Below are 21,951 nucleotides of genomic sequence, written 5' to 3'. Positions count from 1 at the left end.
ATGTTACTGGAAGTCAAAAGAAAGTTGGAGTAGCCATTTTTATATCAGACAAACTAGATTTTAAAATAAATACTGTAACAAGAGATGAAGAAGGGTATTATATCATAATTAAGGGGTCTATCCACCAAGAAGAGCTAACAATTGTAAATGTTGAGGACCCCAATGTGGAAGGAAGCTTCCAAATGTATAAATCAATTAATCACAAACATTAGCAATCTTATTAATAAGAATATGGTAACTGCAGGGGACTCCATTTACAGCAATGTACAGATCACCTAGGCAGAAAATCAATAAAGAAACAATGGCCTTGAATGATACACTGGACCAGATGGATTTGACAGATATATTCAAAACTTTTCATCCAAAAGCAGCAGAATACACATCCTTCTTGAGTGACACGGAACATTGTCCAACACAGATCACAAGCTGGGTCACAAAACAGCCCTCAATAAATATAAAAGAATTGAGATCATGCCGTGCATATTTTCAGATCACAATGCGATGAAACTTTAAATCAACCACAAGAAAAAATTTGGAAAGCCTCCAAATGCATGGAGGTTAAAGAACATCCTACTAAAGAATGAATGGGCCACCAGGCAATTAAAGAAGAAATTAATAAATATATGGAAGCAAATGAAAATGAAAACATGACAATCCAAACCCTTTGGAATGCAGCAAAGGCAATCCTAAGAGGAAAATACATTGCAATCCAGGCCTATCTTAAGAAACAAGAAAAACCCCAAAACTTAACAGCACACCTAAAGGAACTAGATGAAGAACAGCAAAGAAACCCCAAGTCCAGCAGAAGAAGAGAAATAATAAAGATAAGAGCAGAAATAAACAATATAGAATCTATAAAAACCCCCACAGTAGAACAGATCAATGAAACCAAGAGCTGATTTTTTGAAAAAATAAACAAAATTGATAAACTCCTAGCCAGACTTCTCAAAAAGAAAAGAGAGAGGATGCAAACAGATAAAATCACAAATGAAAATGGACTTATCACAACCATTCCCCAGAAATACAATAATCAGAGAATACTATGAAAAATTAAATGACAACAAACTGGACAAATTCTTAGACACCCACACACTACCAAAACTCAAATGAGAAGAAATAGAAAATTTGAACAGACCCATAACTAGTGAAGAAATTGAATCAGTTATCAAAAATCTCCCAACAAATGAGTTCTGGGCCAGATGGCTTCCCAGAGGAATTCTACCACACATTTAAAGTAGAGTTCATACCACCCCTTCTCAAGCTATTCCAAAAAATAGAAACAGAAGGAAAGCTTCCGGACTCATTCTATGAAGCCAATATTACCTTGATTCGCAAACCAGATAGAGACCCCATAAAAAAAGGCCAATATCCCTGATGAACATGGATGCAAAAATTCTCAACAAGATACTAGCAAATCGAATTCAACAGTATATTAAAAGAATTACTCACCATGATCAAATGGGATTCATTCCTGAGGTGCAGGGCTGGTTCAACATTTGCAAATCAATCAATGTGATACATCACATTAATAGAAGAAAGGATAAGAACCATATGATCCTGTCAATAGATGCAGAAAAAAGCATTTGACAAAATACAACATTTTTCTTAATAAAAACCCTCAAGAAAGTTGGGATAGAAGGAACATACCTTAACATCATAAAAGCCATATATGAAAACCCCATAGCTAATACCATTTTCAATGAGGAAAAACTGAGAGTTTTTCGCCCTGAGATCAGGAACATGACAGGGATGTCTACTATCACCACTGTTGTTTAACATAGTGTTGGAACTCCTAATCTTGGCAATCAGACAAAAAAATGAAATAAAAGGCATCCAAATTGGCAAAGAAGAAATCAACCTTCCACTTTTTGCAGATGACATAATACTTTACATGGAAAACCCGAAAGACTCCATCAAAAAGCTGCTAGAACTGATAGATGAATTCAGCAAAGTCACAGGATACAAAATCAATGTACACAAATCAGTTGCATTTCTATACATCAAAAATGAAGCAACAGAAAGAGAAATCATGAAATTGATCCCGTTTACAATTGCACCGAGAACCATAAACTACCTAGGAATAAACCTAACCAAAGATGTAAAATATCTGTATACCGAAAACTGTAGAAAACTTATGAAAGGAATTGAAGAAGACACAAAGAAATGGAAAAACATTCCATGCTCATGGATTGGAAGAATAAACATTGTTAAAATGCCAATGCTACCCAAAGCAATCTACACATTCAACACAATCCCAATCAAAATCGCACTGGCATTTTTCTGAGACCTAGAACAAACAAGCCTAAAATTTGTATGGAATCACAAAAGACCCCGAATAGGCAATGTAATGTTGAAAAAGAAAACCAAAGTGGGAGGCATCACAATCCCAGCCTTTAGCCTCTACGACAAAGCTGTAATCATCAAGGCAGTATGGTATTGGCACAAAAACAGACACATAAGCCAATGGAATGAGTACAGAACTCACAACTAGACTCACAAATGTATAGCCAACTAATCTTTGACAAAGCAGGAAAGAGTATCCAATGGAAAAAAGACAATCTCTTTAGCAAATGGTGCTGGGAGAACTGGACAGCAACATGAAGAAGAATGAAACTGGACCACTTTCTTACACCATACACAAAAGTAAACTCAAAATGGATAAAATACCTAAATATGAGACAGTAAACCAAACCCTAGAGGAGAAAACAGGCAACAACCTCTTTGACCTCAGCCACAGCAACTTCTTACTTGACATGTCTCCAAAGGCAAGGGAAATAAAAGCAAAAATGAACTATTGGAACCTTGTCAAGATAAAAAGCAAAGGAAACAATCAACAAAAATAAAAACAACCAATGGAATGGGAGAAGATATTTGCAAATGACATACTGGATAAAGGGTTAGTATCCAAAATCTATAAAGAACTTACCAAACTCAACACCCAAAAAACAAATAATCCAGTGAAGAAATGGGCAGAAGACATGCATAGACACTTTTCAAAAGAAGACACCCAGATGGTCAACAGACACATGAGAAGATGCTCAACATCACTCATCATCAGGGAAATACAAATCAAAACCACAATGAGATACCACCTCACACCTTTCAGAATGGCTAAAATTGACAACTCAGGAAACAAGAGATGTTGGTGAGGATGTGGAGAAACAGCAACCCTCTTGCACCATTGGTGGGAATGCAAACTGGTGCAGCCACTCTGGAGAACAGTGTGGAGGTTCCTCAAAAAATTAAAAATAGAATTACCCTATGATCCAGCAATAGCACTATTAGAAATTTATCCAAAGGATACAGGAGTACTGATTTATAGGGTTACATGTACCCTAATGTTTATAGCAGTGCTTTCAATGATAGCCAAATTATGGAAAGAGCCCAAATGTCCATCAACTAACGAACGGATAAAGAAGATGTGGTTTATATATACAATGGAATACTACTTGGCAATGAGACAGAATGAAATCTTGCCATTTGCAACAACGTGGATGGAGCTGGAAGGTATTATGCTAAGTGAAGTAAGTCAGAGAAAGACAGATGTCATATGTTTTCACTCAAATGTGGAACTTGAGAAACTTAACAGTGTCGCAGACTATGAGTCTGGAGTTCTCTCTTGTCCAGCAAGAGAGCGGACACAGAATTGAATATGAGAGAGCTAATGTCCCGGAGGAAACAAGAGCCCCGAACAGGGGTTTCGTCTCCTTATTTATTGAGCTCACAAGATATTACCCACATGGTGAATGTGAAGAAAACAAGACCTTACATACGTGAACGTGGAGACAACAATCAGAGAGTAATCATTAACTTGTGTAAAAAGCAAAAGGTCGGGGAGACAAGTGGAGTTTGTGATCAAAGTACAATAGTATATTGGCATCAGATGGAAAGTACTTGTGATCCCATTACAGTATCTCGCTAGCTAACCTCGGGTGTTTTTGCCCCATGGTGGCGGCTTTCCACCCTAAGCTTTTTTCCAACTCATTTATGTAAGTAGAACCTATTTCCCCACAAACAGAAGACCATGGGGGAAGGGAAGGGGAAAAAATAGTTTCAAACAGAGTGGAAGGCAAACCATAAGACTCTTAAATATAGAGAACAAACTGATGGTTCATGGGGGGGCGGGGAGGGTGGGGAAGAGGGGAAAATGGGTGATGGGCATTGAGGAAGGCACTTGTTGGTATGAGCACTGGGTGTTGTATGTAAGCGATGAATCATGGGAAACTACTCCTGAAGCCAAGAGCACACTGTATACACTGTATGTTAGTTAACTTGACAATAAATTAAATTAAAAATAATAAACAATAAAATATATTAAAAATCATGCAACATATAGGAAGATGGCACAAATTTATACAAATTACATCATGAAAAAATAGCTCAGAATGATCTGAAATTACTAATACAAACAGCAACAACAAAAACCACCATATTGGAAAAAAAAAAAATTTGGACGAAGTTTGGGAAGTGGACTGAGTGGACTGGTTAATTTCTGAACGATAAGAGCAAAGAACAGTTTGGTCTATTGCTTAGGAACAAGGATGACCAGAAGAACTTTCAGTGATTACTGAACCACTCTTATTGATCTCTGAAGAATTTTGGAGAACAACAACAGCAATAATAAGCAATAATAATAATAAACAGCAATAATAAGGTCTAAAAACAAGCTTCTTTAATCTTATTTTCATTAGCAAAAAAGTGAAAGAATACAGATTCTACAAACTACAAATAGTGTGACCATAATATTAATCTTAGCCAAGAATCCAAATCATATTTTAAAATGATTTTAAAATAAAAATCACAAATAATTCCACTACCAACTACAACCAAAATTAACATTTTGCTGTAAATTCTTTCTAGAATTTCCCCGTGAATAGATGCATGCCCTTCTTTTGTTTTTAGGTTTTGACCTTTTTATCTCTTTTTTACTCCTTTCACTTAACAGAATATGGTGACTATTATTTGGTGTTACTAAACATTCTCTTACATATAATATCGTTTTCCATGGCTACATAGTACATTCTACACATACATATTTCATTATATAAATGAACCATAATTTATGAATTGTCCCCCATTTTATTTTCTATTACTCATTTCTAATATTTAGATACTATGACCGTTATTATTTCTGCTTTGAGGAATTTCCTGAGGTCTTATCTGTAACCTAATATACAACTGACTTTTGTAAATGTTCTTTGAACCCTGAAAAAAATTTTCATTCTCTGTATTTTGGATATTATGCAGCATATATTCAATGTCTTTTTTTCCTTAATTTTTTTAATGTGTATTTTTGAGAGACAGAGAAAGACAGAGCATAAGCAGGGGAGGGTCAGAGAGAGGGAGACACAGAATCTGAAGCAGGCTCCAGGCTCTGAGCTGTCAGCACAGAGCCCAACGCCAGGCTCGAACTGAAGGACTGCAAGATCATAACCTAAGTCAAAGTCAGACGCTTAACCGACTGAGCCACCCAGGCACCCCTCAAATCTCTTTTTTTTTTTTACATGTTTATTTATTTTTTTTTTTTTGAGAGAGACAGAACACAAGCAGGGGAAGGGTAGAGAGAAAGGGAGACACAGAATCTGAAGCAGGCTCCAGACTCTAAGCTGTTAGCACAGAGCCCAACGTGGGTCTTGAACCTACAAACTGCAAGATTATGACCTGAGCTGAAGTCGGACGCTTAACCCACTGAGCCACCCAGGCACCCTGTAACTATTCAATCTTCATTCAGTATTCATTATATTACACAATTCCTGTATTTATATTATTTCTTGTTTGGTTGGTTGGTATATGAAAGCCTGAGCGTGGCATTTTAAAATCTTTCACCACTAGTATAGTTTGGGTGCAATATCAGTTAATGCAATCAACATTTATTAATGCATGTATTTCCATGACAGTATATCTGCACTGCGAATTGGACTCTTTGTTTAGATAAAACAACCCTCATTGCCTTATTTAATGATCCTTGTCTTAGCTGCATTTTGTCTTCTATCAATGTCATGGTTTCTGCTTTCATGTTTGTTGCATCTGCCTGCTACCCTGTCTCAGCATTTTATTTTTAATCTTTGCACATCATTGTATTTCGGGGATGAACATGGTAAATAACATATGGTTGAATTTTATTTTCTGATACAAGATGAAGACCTTTATTAAAAATGGGTTATTTAGGGGCACCTGGGTGGCTCAGTCAGTTGGGCGTCTGACTCTTGATTTCAGCTCAGGTCATGATCCCAGGGTCACAGGATCAAGCTCCCCCATCCCCATTGGACTCCACACTGAGCCTGCTTAAGATTCTCTATCTCCCTCTCCCCAGTTCACACTCTTTTTCTCTAAAAAAAATTTTAAAAATATATTTTAAAGCGACCACTTGTAAGCTGTTGTAAATAGGTATTGAAGTTCATCATTTTCATGGCCCTTTTAATTTTCAATGCTTCCTTGCCATCTCCTTTATTTTCTGTCTTGTTTCATATGCAATATGTTTTCTTAGACCCCTGGGTTTGGAAGACAGATTAGTAGAAAAAGAAATTCTATAACTATTATTTTTTAAAATTAAATGTCAAGAACAGAATGACTCTCATAGTTGAACCAAGGATTTCAGAACATTTTATTGTCATTGTCCCATCCTTTTCCATAGACTCCAGACAAACACCAGTCTTTTCAGGCTTTTAAAGTTGTCATCTGGGGCTTTAAATCCCAACTTGTTGTCTCATAAATTTTTGTGACAATGCATACCTTCTCTTTGAATATATTTTACTTTTGCATAAAGTTTTATTTTTTCTTTTTTGAGAGACAGCATATGCACGCATTTGAGCAGGTGAGAAGCAGAGGGAGGAGAAAGAGAATATTAAGCAGGCTCCACAACTTGGGCTCGATCTCATGACCATGAGATCATGACCTACACCAAAATCTAGAGTTGGAGGCTTAACTGACTGAGTCACGCAGGCACCCCTGAGTACAATTTTAAAACTGGATTCACAACAATAATTTAGACATCTCTTTTTAAATTGGCTTCAGTGCTAATTGCCTATCTTTTATAACATTACTTTCTCCAAATACTTGATTTGATTTTCAGTAAAACAAACTGTGCTCATTGGTTGCACCTAATAGGTTTTAACCTTATTGGGTTTTAGTTTCCTTGCAATCCCTCCATATTTCATTTGCATTTTTGCATACCATATTTCATTTTCATCTCTGCCTGTTCTCATTCTCTTCTGATTTGTAAAAGCCATGGTTCCTTGCCCTCTTAAGAGCATTCCAGTCTCCTAAAATATTTTTTTAGATCCAGCTGGAAGAGTTCATTTATTTTCATTCTGTATGCTATTCTTTGCACCCTTCTCTTGCATTTTCCTTAGTTCCTTTCTGTTTTACTCTTTACTCATTCTCAGAGAAGGAAGCATTCTACAGATTTGATGCTTGTCAAATAACAGGTCCTGGATCTTATTCTCACCGAATGCTAAATTAACAGTGGCAGGTAGATATGCACACGTCTCAGGTGACATCAGGTTTCCAGAATATATTATCCTAGGGTAACTCTACTTGAATTTTATTTTCCTCTTAGTGCTAAGACAATTTCTACTTTTTGGAATTATCACAATACTTCACAAAATGATCAAAACTTCTCAACATTTCATAAGCATCTTAATAGATCTATATTCTTTATTCATCAATGTGAAATCCAATATATATCCATTGCATCAATTCCTTATATCCTTAAAATTCTTTACATACTCACTTGTTGTCGTCACTCAACAAGTGACATACTCACTTGTTGTTGAAGATTGATAGAGATACATTTGCCACTGCAGTTGTTTTGACAACTTTTATTTATTCTAGTATTTATGTTTTAGAATAAAAATATTCATGGGTGATATGCCTTCTAACAAATTATATCTCCTGGCGACAGTTAATGCATCATTTAATGTTTCCTGCATTAAATTCTATTTTGTCTAATCTTAATATTGCTCTCCTTTCTTTCTTTGGTTTGCATTTTCCTGGTATATTTATACTCTTTCCTTTTTTTTTTTTTTAATCCTTTCTGTCCCACTTTGTCTTAAACAGCATATATTTAGAATCAGTTTTTGCCCGATCCATGTCTCTTTGTCTTTTAATAGAAATGATTAAGCCATTCACACTTAATGTGATAACATATTTGACCTCACTTCCATCATCTTATTTTGTACTTTCTTTTTTTATATACCCTTGCTATTTTCTTTATTAGTTGTTATCTTGGCCATACCATTCCAAATCTTTCTCCTAATTTTAAAGTTAAACACCCCATTTGTAGTCCTATATTCATCTACTCTCTTACTTAAAAATGTACTTAGTAATTGATACCTCTCACAGCACAAAATGAGAACTTTAGTATTTCAAGTGCTTTTTCCCCCTGGAGTAATCTCAGTTTTTAGACCCAGATTATTACCATTAAATTTTTCATCTATTTTTTAATTAAGAATTATTTTATATTTTGCATGTTTCATAATCATATTCATAACATTTAAACATTAAATTTGCTCAACTGGTTTCATTATTCACCTCCTATCTTTTATATCACATCACATCCATCCCCAAATATTAATATTCATTAATTTCCCCGTTGATCAGAATATTTTGAATAAATGCTTTTTTCCCTAAAGGATTTCAGTGGTCTACTTTCTGTGAACTTCTTTTGTCTGACAATATCTTTTTTCCCCTCACATAATACTGACACAGTTCTGGGTCACAATCTTATTACCTCAAAACTCTGTACCTACACATCAACTTCCTTCTGACATTTAGTGTTACAAAATGTTTGACACACGCTTATTTTTTTAAATACTGGGTTTTTTTTCTGATTGCATACCAATAGATTTTTTTATCTTATAAATTAGCAACTTCTACCAGAATATATGTTTAATTTTCCCCAGTACACAATGAATATTTTGAATTGAAATCATAAAAATAGTATTCTATACTTTTTATAACTCATCTTCCATTTTCTCTTCTCCTGAAAAATTCTATATTTTAATGTTTAATCTGTTGAATTACAGCTTCCATTTTTTTCACTCATTAGTTCGTTTATGTGATTTCTATCCGAAGTGGAAGAATTTACAGTCATCTTTAGTGGTCTGCTTCCAGTTTAATTCTGCAAAACATTTTTCATTTTATTTTTACTTTTTTAATATTTATTTTATTTTTGAGAGAGAGAGACAGACAGAGTACGAGCGGGGGAGGTGCAGAGAGAGAGGGAGACACAGAACTCGAAGCAGGCTCCAGGCTCCTAGCTGTCAGCACAGAGCCCGACATGAGGCTGGAACTCACAGACTCAGGGACCGTGAGACCATGACCTGAGCCGAAATCGGCTGCCCACCCAACTGAGCCACCCAGGTGCCTCACATTTTTCGTTTTAAAGGAGGAAAAGTTTCCTAATCTCAGATTGCTCTCTTTTGATAGCTCCTGTTACATTCTTTTCAGTCTCTAAATAGAACTTGGAACTGTTTTAAAAACGTTTTCTCCTATTTTTTCAATAGTGTCTATTTTACATGGAGAAATTAGTTTTACATTCTCAGAGGTATTCCTTATTCTGAACTGCTAAATACTGTTTTCATGAGCTTTGACCATGTGTTGACTGCGAGTGAGTCCCACAGCCCATAGCCATGTGTGCTGGCCAAAGTGTGTCTGAGGAGGCACAGACATGATTGAGATGCTGAGGTGGTGTTTCCCATCACCAACCTGCCTAGTACTATTATAGTCCCCTGCCACTTAAATACATATGTTTAACTATATTGAGATATAGTATATATTAATATATATTATATACATTGCATGTTATATGTATTATGTATATAACATATTATTATATATCTTTTTTTTAAGTTTATTTATTTATTTTGAGAGAGTGAGAGGCAGAGAGAGAGAGAGAGAGAGAGAGATGGAGAGACAATCCCAAGCAGGCTCCAAGCTGTCAGCACAGAGCCCAACATGGGGCTTGAACCCACAAACCATGAGATCATGACCTGAGCCGAAATCAAAAGTCAGATGCTTAACCGACTGAGCCACCCAGGCACCCCCATATATATACCTTTTTAAATGGTGGTAAAATATACATAACATACAATTTATGTTTAATTCTGGTAGTAAAATATACGTGACATAAAATTTACCATTTAACTATTTTCAGGTATACAGCTCAGTGGCATTAAGTACATTCACACTTTTGTGCAACTACCCCCACCATCCATTCACAGAACTTTTTTCATCTTACAAAACTGAAACTCTGTACCGCTACATGAGAACACCTCATTCTCCCCTGGAAACTACCATTTTTAATGGAAACTCCGCAGCCCATGGAAACTACCATTCTCTGTACTTTTGACTATACTAAATACCTCCTATGAGTGGAAAAGTACAGTATTTGTCCTTTTGTGACTGGTTTATTTCACTTAGCATAATGTCTTCAAGGTTCATCCATGTTGTAGCATACATGAGAATTCCATTCCCCTTTAAGGATGAACAACATTCCATTGTAGACACATACAACACTTTGCTTATCCATTTGTTCACTGATAGACACTTGGTTGCTTCCACCTTTTGGCTTGTGTGAACAATGCTGCTATAAATTTAGGTGTGCAAATAACTCTTCATGTCCTTGCTTTCAATTCTTTTAGGTATATATCCAGAAGTGGAAATGATAGCTATATGGTATTCCTATTTTTAATTTTTTGAAGAACCATCGTACTGTTTTCCATAGTGGTTTCACCATTTTACAATCTCACCAATAGTGCACAAGGGTTCCAATTCTCACATCTTCATCAACATTTGCTATATTCTTTTCTTTTCTTTGACAATAGCTATCCTAATGGATATGAAGTAATATCTCATTACGGTTTGATTTGCATTTTCTTAATGATTGGTGATGTCGAGCATCTTTTCATGTACTTATTGGCCATTTGTGTGTCTCCTTTGGAGAAATGCTTTTCAAATCCTTTCTGAAGCGCATTTTTTAATTGGATTATTTGACTTTGTGTTGAGTTTGGGGAGTTCTCTATATATTCTGAATATCAACCCACTTTCAGATATGTGATTTGCAAATAATTTTCTCCCATTGTTTATAGTCCCCGTCACTTTACCCTCAAGAGTTGCTATTGAAATTCTTCTACTAGTTTCCTCTTTTTCATCTCCAGGCCAACTTTTCCTTCCACCCTCGTGACTTATGGGTTGGTTGAGCTTTCCCTTGATTCACTCTCACATATACTCTTTATAATGGACTATTGTCACATTTTTTTTAAGTATACTTATTTATTTTGAGAAAGAGAGAGCAAGCACAAGGGAGGGGCAGAAAGCGAGGGAAAGAGAGAATCCCAAGAAGTCTCTGCACTATTGTCACAGAGCCCGACATGGGGCTCAGTCTCATGAAATGTGAGATCACGACCTGAGCAGAAATCAAGAGTCGGACTCTCAACTGACTGAGCCGCCCAGGTGCCAAAATTTTCTGTTGTCAAAATTTTTGACATGTGGGTTACATGGTATCCTTTTTTGGCTGTCAGTACTATAATAAATATCCTCAAATACTTATATATTAATTTGGTCATTTCAATAAATAATTATGGGAGTAGGCATGAGTTAAATGGGTATTCTTCATTTCTTATTTTCAAGGCAGTATTTCTCAAAGGTAGTAAACCTGCACCAGAATCACTCTGAGCCTGAGCATTGGTAAAAAAAAAAAAAAAAAAAAAAAAAAAAATTGCTGGTTCTGGGCCCCTACTCCACATCTCTGAATCAGAATCTCTGATGGATAGTCTCCAGGCAAAAATAAAAATTCAAGAACTGCTAGGTTGATGGCTGCCATGTGAGCACTTGGAAGAGAAAGCAATGATTCCCTGGAACAAACCAAAGTTCACTCAGAAGTCATAGCAGGTGATTCTTACGTCTTTTTGACAGGTATATTAGTTATGCAACTCAGAGACAGGATATTTGACAAAGCTTCCCATGAGCCTTGCAGGCATGAAGGAGAAACTGTTGAATGCAAAGACAGGGATAATGTGCATGCGAGATCATGACCGGAGTGCAGTGTCCACCGTGGGTTCTGACATGCCAAAGTAGGTTTTTAGAGAAAGTGTAATGCACCACAGGAGGTTTGCCAGAGAAGTTAAGGAATTAAAAACCCTATAGAAGAATCACTGAGAGAACTTCTTTAGCAATGATTCTTAACCCCGTTGAACACTCGTGTCACTTGAGGGTCCTTAAAAATACTCAGGCCCAGGTCCTAACGCCAGACCAATTAAATTAGCATCTCCAGGAGTAGAACCCAGAACTGACAGGTCTGCAATTCTCTCCAGTTGATTTTAATGTTCAACCGAAGTTGAGAACCACTGATCTAGAGAAAAGGACCTTGATTACAAATTTGTGACGCTCCAATGTGGAAGAGGAAGACAAAAAAAAAAAAATCCATGCTTGATAATTCACCTGGCAGAAGTGACACTGAGAGTCTAGATGAGTCAGCAAATGGCTACTGGCATAGCTCACCTACCAAGCCCAGACTCTCAGTGCTGTGAGAAACTTCCTTCCCTTATCGAAGAGGCATGGATCTCTTTGACAGGAATCTTTCAGATATTGGCAATACGTATACCAAGATAAATGAAAACCGACTCCCACGATCTCATCAGCTCTTGTGGTTTCACTTGCCACTTATACTGATGATTCCCTAATCTGGGTCTCTAGCCACATAGCTCATCTGTCAACTACATCTCCACCTGGATCTCTCACTGACTCTTAAAATGGAACGTGCTCCAAACTGAATCATTATTAACCCTGTCTTTTCCCCTGTTCCTTGGTTCTCATGGTCACTGGAACCACTACCCTTCCAGGCACACAAGGTAGAAGCCCGAGAGCTACACTTGACTCATGTGCCTCCCTCACTCCCTCCACATCCACTTAATTACAAGTTCTTTCCTGATTCCTTCCTTCCATCTGTCCCACCTTGTTCAGTCCTCATATTACCTAAATTCCCATGGAAGCCTCCCAATGGGCAGCCCTGCTTCCTGTCTTCTCCCCTCCCAACACTGCAGCTAGAAGGATTGCTCTAATGTTAAAATCTGAGCACGTCAGTTCCCACTTAAATTTTCCCAGTGGCCCTCCACTTTCTATGAGAAAAGATCTACATTCTCTTGGTTGACAGACAAGACCCAAGTGCCCACATTTCCAGTCTCACCTCCCATCACTTCTTGAATCACAGTGTGCTCCAGCAACACGGAGCTGCAGACAAGAACTGCCTCTGAGCCATTGCTTACAGTTTCCTCTATTATCCACATTCACTTCTTCACTTCTACCCATCCTTTGAATTTCAAGTGAAGCTCATCTACTCCAGAGAGTAACGCCTGACCTCCGTGGTCTAATACTTTCCTAGGCTTGGGAGGTGACCCCTCCTCTAGAATCTCATCTAAAGATAATGGTACACAATTTCTGGCTCTGTTCCATCCAGTTCCCAGAAAACTGGTTGGTCTTATCCCCAGCAACTACTCCTACACCTAGCACAGAGGGGATGTTCAGTATATATTTGCTGATCTAATGTTAGTCAAGTGATTGGGCGAATTTCCTCAGGAATGCACTTGCCAATAATTTGCATGATTTAAGAATTAGGAACAATGGAAGCTTTGGGGTAGAGAGGGAATTTCCCCAGCTACAGGAACATGTAACTACTGATTCCTAATGATTGATCAAAATCACTCTGTGATCAGCCAAAGGCTGCTGGACATCCTGGCATGAGAAAAAGGAGGGGACCAACTTCCACAGTGGGTGTCCTGGGGTCAGATTCTGAGGATCATGGACATATTTGCTGATGAAACTTTGGGTTGACAAAAGTGGGAAACTGGATGCGAACACCCACCCCACTTTGCATAGACCTCAAGGATTCTGGAAGGAATCTTCTAGTCCTTGCAGAGACTAAAACAGCTTTCTGTAGCTCTACTTTAACTGAAATACAGGGACACTGAGGCAGCTAGTAAAATGCTGTGGGCCACCATACAAGAGCAGAGAAGTGGAGAAATACAGCAAGGAATGAAAACATCTGGGCCAAACATTTCAAGCATGTCAGCATCTAAGGGTCAAAGTGGCCTTGCTGACCTCTGGCTACTTGGAACTTTCATACCAGATCAGCCATGAGGGAAGCAACAACTCAGTTTCTGTGTAGATGACACTGTTTATGCCTTAAGTGAGGAGAGAACTGTCTATGCAGACCACCCAGAAAAGCAAGGTGCGCCCAAATGGCCAGCTGCACAGATGGGTCTGGAGTTTGTCAGCTGTGTGCCATTGAGTTTTACCTGTCCTCCCTTTTCTTGCCATAGTACACTCTTCGAGATCCATCCCATGGCCTCTGCTTTGACAAAATCATACTACTGAAATATGGTGGGTGATGTCTGTGCTGATTGTCTCACACTTGTGATTGGAATCAGGAGAGCTCATGGATATCAGCACAGTGTTTTCTCCTAAGTGTGGTACACATGCAAAGAACGGTTACTATTATTATGAGTTTTATTATTTCTTTTAAAAAGTCTTTTCTTACATGAACTTTTCTCTCTGTGCCCCTGTTCTGCCTTGAAGACCTTGTACAACTTGGAAAACAAGAGCCCTTAATGTCTCCCTTACTTTCTCCTTTTAAATCACAATGCCAGGAAAGAAAGATTTTCACTGAGGTATCAATGACTTACAAGGTTAATTCCAAGAGCAAAGTGGACACTTCCTATCAAAAACAAACACTCCTCCTGTGTGCTCCTTCAGAAATGAAGATGAGGAGAAGCTGTGCCCTGGGAAAAGCACTGGGGAAGAGTGGGAGACCTCAGCTCATGTTCCTGTCTTGGATGTGTGACCCCAAGCAGGATACTTCCTCTCTCGATGCAGGATTCCTCACTTTAAGATGAAAGCCTGGGATCAGGTTCTCTCTAGTCTCCTTCCCTGAGTTCATCTTCTATGATACTAGAGACTCTTAGATCTGCCTCAAATGAATACAAGTCTTTTGGCCTAACTGAATAATATCCTAGGGTTCTAAGACAACATGCAATTGAGACCACTGGACCACTCTCCTTAACCTATTCAGAATCATAAAGTTAGCCACTATCACCACCACCACCATTACCTCCAGAGCAAAGAAAGTTCTATTTTTTAAATACGAAATACAATGTATTTCTTAAGTTGAGGGGCTGACGTTAAACCCCAGGGAATATTCTAGAATAGGATGTGTAATTATATTTTAGGACTGAAGTTGTGATCTCTAAGAACTAACAAGGGTTAACTGAAATTTAGGTTATGTCAGAATAACAAAATAACTTCTTTGACAAAGTTATTGGCAGGCAGATCAGGGAAATACCAGTGATAAGGAGTATCTGGACTTTATCAAAACCTTGTAAGATTCCTTTGATAATTTCTTGAAAAAGATGAAGAAATATGGGCTGGGTAATAGTATAAAAAGTTGCATAAACTTTCTGAAAGAGTGCTGGTTACTTATTGAATTAACATCTATCTTTAGGGAGCATATAGTAGAATGCCTCAGATCCTATAATATTCATCATTTTTATCGATGACTTAGTTGAAGAGGTCATGCTCATCAGATTTGGGGATGACAGGAAGCCAGCTGGAAGGAACAGCAAATACACTGGGTAACAGATTCAAAGCCGAAATATTTGGGCTAGTTGGCACGGAAGACAAAATTGAACAAGATAAAATGAGTAATAAATGCAAGGGCTCCAGCTTCAGGTCCCAGGGAGCCTCTGCACGAGCATGGGGGTGTGAGGCAGGTGATACACTTCAAGAGGAAGTTTAAAAGAGAGTTGTTGTTTTTTTTTTTCAGTTGGTACTAAGCCCAACAGGTTATTATGGATATAGATCCCTAATTCAACCTTACAAAGTTTTAACAGAAATATGAAATGTGAAATGAAGGAGGTAATCATCTCTATTTGGTATTAATTAAGCCTCCCTTGAAATTTTGTATTTTATTCCTTAAGAACAAAGACAGAAAAACTGGAGCAAGGATGGTAACTATAGTTAAGACACTGAAGCCAATGGCCTATGAGGCAGGTGGAGCTGTGCAAAGGGCACAGGGAGGCTGGGGCCGGATCGTGCCATGAATTGGCTGTGAGATCCTAGCCAAGCCAATATTTCCCTCAGAGCTGGTGAGAGAACTCCCTAGGGAGAAGCATGGATGCTGGTGGTGGGTTCATTTGCTCTCCTCGGTTTTGCCCTCTGGTCAGATTATGTTATAGGTGGGTTCTTTTCTCCCTTGTCACTCATCCAGGGACAAGACCCTTAAGCCCCCAACCCCAAAATTTTACACTTAATATTCTATTAACATTTGTAAATTATACCAATTTCTCCCCTTGGGAAACCTTCAAAAATACCCCTCTTTGGGGGCACCTGGGTGGCTCAGTTGGTGAAGCGTCTGACTTCAGCTCCGGTCATGATCTCACAGTTTATGAGTTTGAGCCCTGCGTGGGGCTCTGTGCTGACAGCTCAGATCCTGGAGCCTGCTTCAGATTCTGTGTCTCCCTCTCTCTCTGCCCCTCCTCCCCCCTAAAATAAATAAACAGTAAAAAGTATTTTAAAAAATACCCTTCCTTTGGCTTCCAGGGAAGTAAAGCTGATGGCAGTTCACATCTACATTACCCTACACAACATTTACTGAGGTAAGCAAAAGGCTTAAGGCAAAAGGCTCTGAAATCACAGGACCCTGAGTTAAAACTCAGCCTCTCCTATTAGCTTCGTGAGTGCTTACCTAGACTTCCCTGAGACTTAGTTTTCCTGTCTGTAGAACAGGGTTAATACCAGGCTCATAATGATACGAAGATTAAGTGAGACAACGCATGTACAAAATATAGCACAATGTAGAGCACAGAGTAGGTGCCCAATAAATAGTATTCCAATATTACTACTACATTTACTACCACTATCCCTCCTCTTTCTTTCTCCCTACTCCCATTCTCCTTTGGAAGCCAGGAATTTCCAGATGAACATTCTATAGGAAATGTTCTATATGAGCATTTTCTTTCCTTTTAAAAAAATGTTTCTTTATTTTGAGAGACAGCATGCTACACGAGCGAGGGAGGGGCAGAGAGGCAGAGAGAGAATCCCAAGCAGGTTCCACTCTGTCAGCACAGAGCCTAATGCGGGGCTCGATCCCATGAACTATAAGATCATGACCTGAGCTGATACCTAGTCAGTCGCTTAACTGACTGACCACCCAGGTGCCCCATACATGCATTTTCTATTATGGTAGCCAGAAGGTATATGTACGCACTACGAATATGACTCATGTGATTGAAAAATGGAATGTTAAATTTTGTTTAATTTTAATGAATTAACTGCAAATGGAAATACTCCCATGTGGAAATAGCACAGCTCAAGACACCTTGCTGGTATGTTTCTGAGACTGCCTGGCCAGAGCAAATAAAGATGCATGGAACAAGAAATGCACATAAAGCACCCAGTACAGTCCCTGGAAATCTCTCTTATTTCTTCATTTACCACATTTAATTGTCTATAGCGCATAAGTTCTACCTCAGGTGCTGGCGGTACGGTGAGAGCTGTACCTTCAAAGAGCTCACAATTTAGAGAGGGGTATGCAGGTAAGTGATTTCGCCATAGCGAGGCAAGTGTGTGCACAGGTGCTATGGGTGAAGGGGGGACAGGTCTCTACCTCAGATGAGCAGTCAGGGGAGCCTTCCCAGAAGGATGGTTTAAGATCTGAGCAGTCTTATGTAGATTTCATAGTGGGGACTCAATTAATATTTATGCAATTTACAAAAACAGACTATATTCCAGGGCTATGAAACCCAGTGCTGGAGGTGGTGGCTATGAGGCAAACACTGTCTTATGGAAAACTCATACCTAGGGCCAACTTGTTGTCTTCAAAAATGTCCCCTTTGTGTCTTTTTGTATTGTCTAATTCTGTTTCTCTTCTGCAGCCATATCTTCTTCACCTGAGGACATTTTTTCAGATGATGAATATAACCTTATTTTTTATTGCTTTATTTGTAGTCACTAACCATAACTGATTTGGTAGGGGGCAGGGGGGCAGATGCACTTGTTACATATAAGATAACATCAACTCCTACTGTGGTTTTGTTCTGGAATTCTGATACTTCGTACAAACAAATGGCTCTCTGAACATGGCCAGTATGTGAAGAAACTGTTACAGATTGGTTGGACTGGCTGAATCTGGCTGTGACAGTGACACACATTAACAGAAGTAAGAGTTATTCTAATTACTTCTACAGAGAAGTAGGATCTTTTGCACATTTCCACATTTTACACAATGTTTGATTTGCCCAAGTCTAATATATGACCTCTAGCCAGAGAATTCTGCAACTGACAGCGGCTCACATAAAAGCAGGTAGAGCTTTATACTGTATGGTTTCCATAATCACATGTGTGTGGATAAGGCTGGATGATACCTGTGACTCCTTCTCCCAGGAGGCCAGGGGGATGCTCGTGTGGGGTGGTTTGGTCATGTGAGGCCCTTGGTCTGTTTGAGTCTCTAGAGGTCACCTGCTTTGACTGTGGCCGAGTTGCCTCTGATGGATGAAAGTGTAAATTAGTGTAGCCTTTTCAAAAAGCAGCTTGTCCTGTATATCAGGAGTCTCGAAACATTCATGCCCTTTGGCCCAGTGATTCTGCTTCTGGGAATCTATCCAAAGAAAGTATTTGGAAACGTGTGCAGCAGGGATGTTGTGCAGAGTTATTCGTAGCTGCTAAATGACTAACAGTGTGATAATATACAGCCATGAAAATGATGTTCACGAAGGACTTTTGCTATAACACTAATGGGGGTATGTGTGTAGAGAAGCAATAGTTACAGAGGTTAAGCAACCACCCAGGACCCAGACAGCCTGGATTTAAATCTTGGGTCTGCCTCTTACTAGTGATGTGGTGTGGGCAAGTCTCCTGAACTCTATGGGGTTGATTATAATACTTGCCACAGAAAGTCTTCTGAGGATTAAATGACACAATGAATATAAAACACTCAGCACCTAAAATATACAGTTACTAGATACTCAATGTTGGCTCACTATAGATTATATGATTTTAAGGCATAAAAATGGCTAGTAAAAAAATATGCCAATATAGTAACAGTGTGGAAATGGGTGGTGGAATCATGAGTGGTTTGACCCTTTGCACACTTTCCAACTTCCCAAACTTTCTGCATCCAACATGAATTACTTTCACACTGAAAGGGTATATCATAAAAGATGTAATACAATAAGATTTTTTCAAAAGAATTTATCACAACAAAATTGTACTTCTCTCTTCCTACCCACCCCTTCCAAGGCAGGAGCTGGGGGCAGCCTCCTCCCCCAGGGATTAGCAGGAGAGGGAAAGGATGCTGGTGTGTGGGTTCTTCCTCCCGCAGAGCCTCAGGCGTGCACAGCTGGGACCTCTGAGTGGCACCTGTTGAAAGTGCTCCATGTAGTGGGGGGGAAGGGGGGAGAGTTGGAACTGGTGTCCTTAGTAGTTCCTCCTATTTCTGAGAGTCTAGATTCCAAGATGCTCTGATATTTATCATTTTCGTCCCATGTCTTGATTGATCTGAACCAAACACTGAACTGAAAGTGTAAGGTGGGAAAGACTCATCTACTTGCATCCCATCCCCAGACCCCTCCTAGAAAAATACCTGAAATAATGCCTACCGTGCTACACATAAACTAAGGGTGGCAAAGGAAAGACTTAGATCAGAGATACAACAGGGAAGTTAGCTTAGTTCCTGCTGCTTTATTTAATGAGTATAATTTATATTCAGAACGGAATCTCTGCCAAATACAGCCCTTTCAACAAGACAAACGGCAAAATCCCTCCCACGTTCGGACATATCCCTGGAACGAGGGGGTAGGTTATGAAGCACAAAGTAGGGGTGTGAGAGGGTATGCGTGTGTATGTGTGTGTATGTGTGTGTGTGTGTGTGTGTGTGTGTGTGTACGTGACCAAACTGCGATGACATCTGCCCCTTCGATCTAACGTCCTTCACTGACAACGAGGGTGCCCTGTGCTCCAGCAAATGGGCCGTATTCTACACAAAGCATCTCAGGCACGGAAATCGCGAATTCGTTCTCCCCATTGGAACCTGAGGGGCAGTTCCCAGCCCTAGGTCCTGACCGCTGTCCCTCATCAGTGACTACCCCCGGTCCACATCTCCAGACCCAAGGCGCGCGGCCCCCAGACCCCGAAATGAAAGAATGACCAACAGCGCTCCCCGGCCCTCCCGGGACAGCGAGGTCATCGTATGCTAATGAAGCCAGAGGAGCGGGCCGCGCCTGCCCGGGAGCGCGTCGCGTCGGCGGGTTCTCAGCTCTCCCGCGCGCCACTGCGGCGCAGCCACAAATCACCGCGCGCTGCCGCTGCCGCAGACCCTCGGCCGCGGGGAGGGGGCGTCGTGGCCGCCACTGTGAGTGCCGCAGCTGGATCACTCACATCTGGGGACGCCTCCTAGCTCCCTTCGCAGGCTTTCCACTGCAGTGATGGCGGGGGTGCGGGCGGCGCCTCAGAGTCACCTGTAGGGCTTTTCGGAACTCCGCCGCCCCCTCCGCAAATTCTAGTTCATCCGTCCAGAGAAAGAAAATGTCAGAATATGCAAGGTGAGATGGACCAGTGGAGTTCTGCAAAGCCCCACAGGTGCTACGAGATGCGCGCCCTTCAGGACGCAAACACACACACGGACACACATGTGGTGACTCAGAGACTAAACAAGTCGGCTTTATATTCTCTCCCATCCCTCCTCTCCCTCCCTAGCTTGTATTTGTCAAGGTGTCCGCGCGCTCTCCAGCCTCCCTTCAAGCTCCCCTAGCCCAGAGGCTCTGCGGACTGTCCCAAAGTCCTGGAACCCCGCGGGACGGCCAGAGGCTTTGGCGACCAGACGTCAGTAAAAGTATCCCCGCTCCTCGCCGCCCTTGGGCACCCTGGAGCGCGAAGTGGCTACCAACGAAGCAAAGTACACCTAGAAGGGGGGAATCTGGCCAGCTGCTGGAGCCAAGTGCCCGGAGCAACGCTGCCTCCCGCCCGCACACCTTTGGGGCGTGCAAGCTCTTCCCAGTCGAAGCGAGAGGCGATGCCCCCGTGCCGCTCCCGCGCCCTCAGCCTCCCAGGGGTGCATCTCCTCCTGCAGGGGCTTTGCTGCAGGTGGCACCGCCAGGGTGGGCGCAGTGGCCTCCCCCGCCGCTCCCTTCCCGGGCCGCGCGACCGGCGCCCGCTCCGCGCTCCTTTTCCAAGTTGTGGCCGCCCGCGCCCGCGAGCCCGAGCCCCCTCTGCCGCGCCGGCCGCCGTCTTACCTCACCATGCAACACTTGGTTGCGCGGTTCCCCGGGGCGCTCCTTCCTCGGGGCTTATTCCCTTACTTGGGAGGAAAGAGGAACCGAGAGGCAGGAAGGGGGGCCGGGGCTGTGGTCTGGGCGCCTTCCCGCCAGCGCAGCCCTCTCGGGGAAGGGGACGGCCCGAGCGGGCGCCGCGGGGCTGGGGCGGCGGGACGGGGGCTAGGCAGCGCCGGGTCCTGCGCCTGCTCGCGTATCCGCGGCTCCAAAGCAGTGCGTCCCGGCTGCCCGCTACTACGGCACTGCGGCGCCCCGCCCCTAGCCGCTCCGCGAGTCCGGCTGCCACTCTCCCGCGGAGCCCTGCCCCCGGGCGCAGAGCCCGCCCCGCACCCCCGCGCGCGCGCGCGCACACACACGCGCCACACACAAACACGCGCGCACGCGCGCGCCACGCACACACGTGAATGCGGATCGGCTCGCTGCGACCCCGAGTCCCTTTGGCGCAACTTGGGCGCGCAACTTGGGGCACTTCTCTCCGAGAGGGCTTAGGTCGGGGAAGGCCAGTTAGAAGCTTAGGGGTTCCGGGAGGATGCAGCAGAGGTGGGCTGCGCGGGGCGCCAGAGGCCAGCTGACTCCGGGCACCGAGGACAAACGTTCGACAAATCGAATACCCACTGGGCATTTCCACATC

General features: G+C 41.3%; 1 protein-coding gene across 8 annotated transcripts in view; it reads right to left on the bottom strand.

The window, feature by feature from the left end:
• Positions 1 to 21,585, bottom strand: part of DGKG (diacylglycerol kinase gamma) — a 213,062-nt gene extending 191,477 nt beyond the window's left edge. For 7 of the 8 annotated variants that reach the window (XM_060639458.1, XM_060639460.1, XM_060639462.1 and 4 more), the window contains exon 1: positions 21,282 to 21,584. The gene's annotated coding sequence lies outside the window, so the exon portion shown is untranslated. Of the gene's footprint in view, positions 1 to 21,281 lie in introns of all 8 variants that reach the window. The other variant, XM_060639467.2, reaches the window with a different exon arrangement.
• Between the last annotated feature and the right edge of the window lie 366 nt (positions 21,586 to 21,951).

The sequence above is a fragment of the Panthera onca genome, chromosome C2 (assembly GCF_046562875.1).
Source record: "Panthera onca isolate mPanOnc1 chromosome C2, mPanOnc1 haplotype 2, whole genome shotgun sequence".
NCBI lineage: Eukaryota > Metazoa > Chordata > Mammalia > Carnivora > Felidae > Panthera > Panthera onca.
The sequence above is the reverse complement of the archived record's forward strand: the minus strand, read 5'-3'. Positions and strand labels throughout refer to the sequence as shown.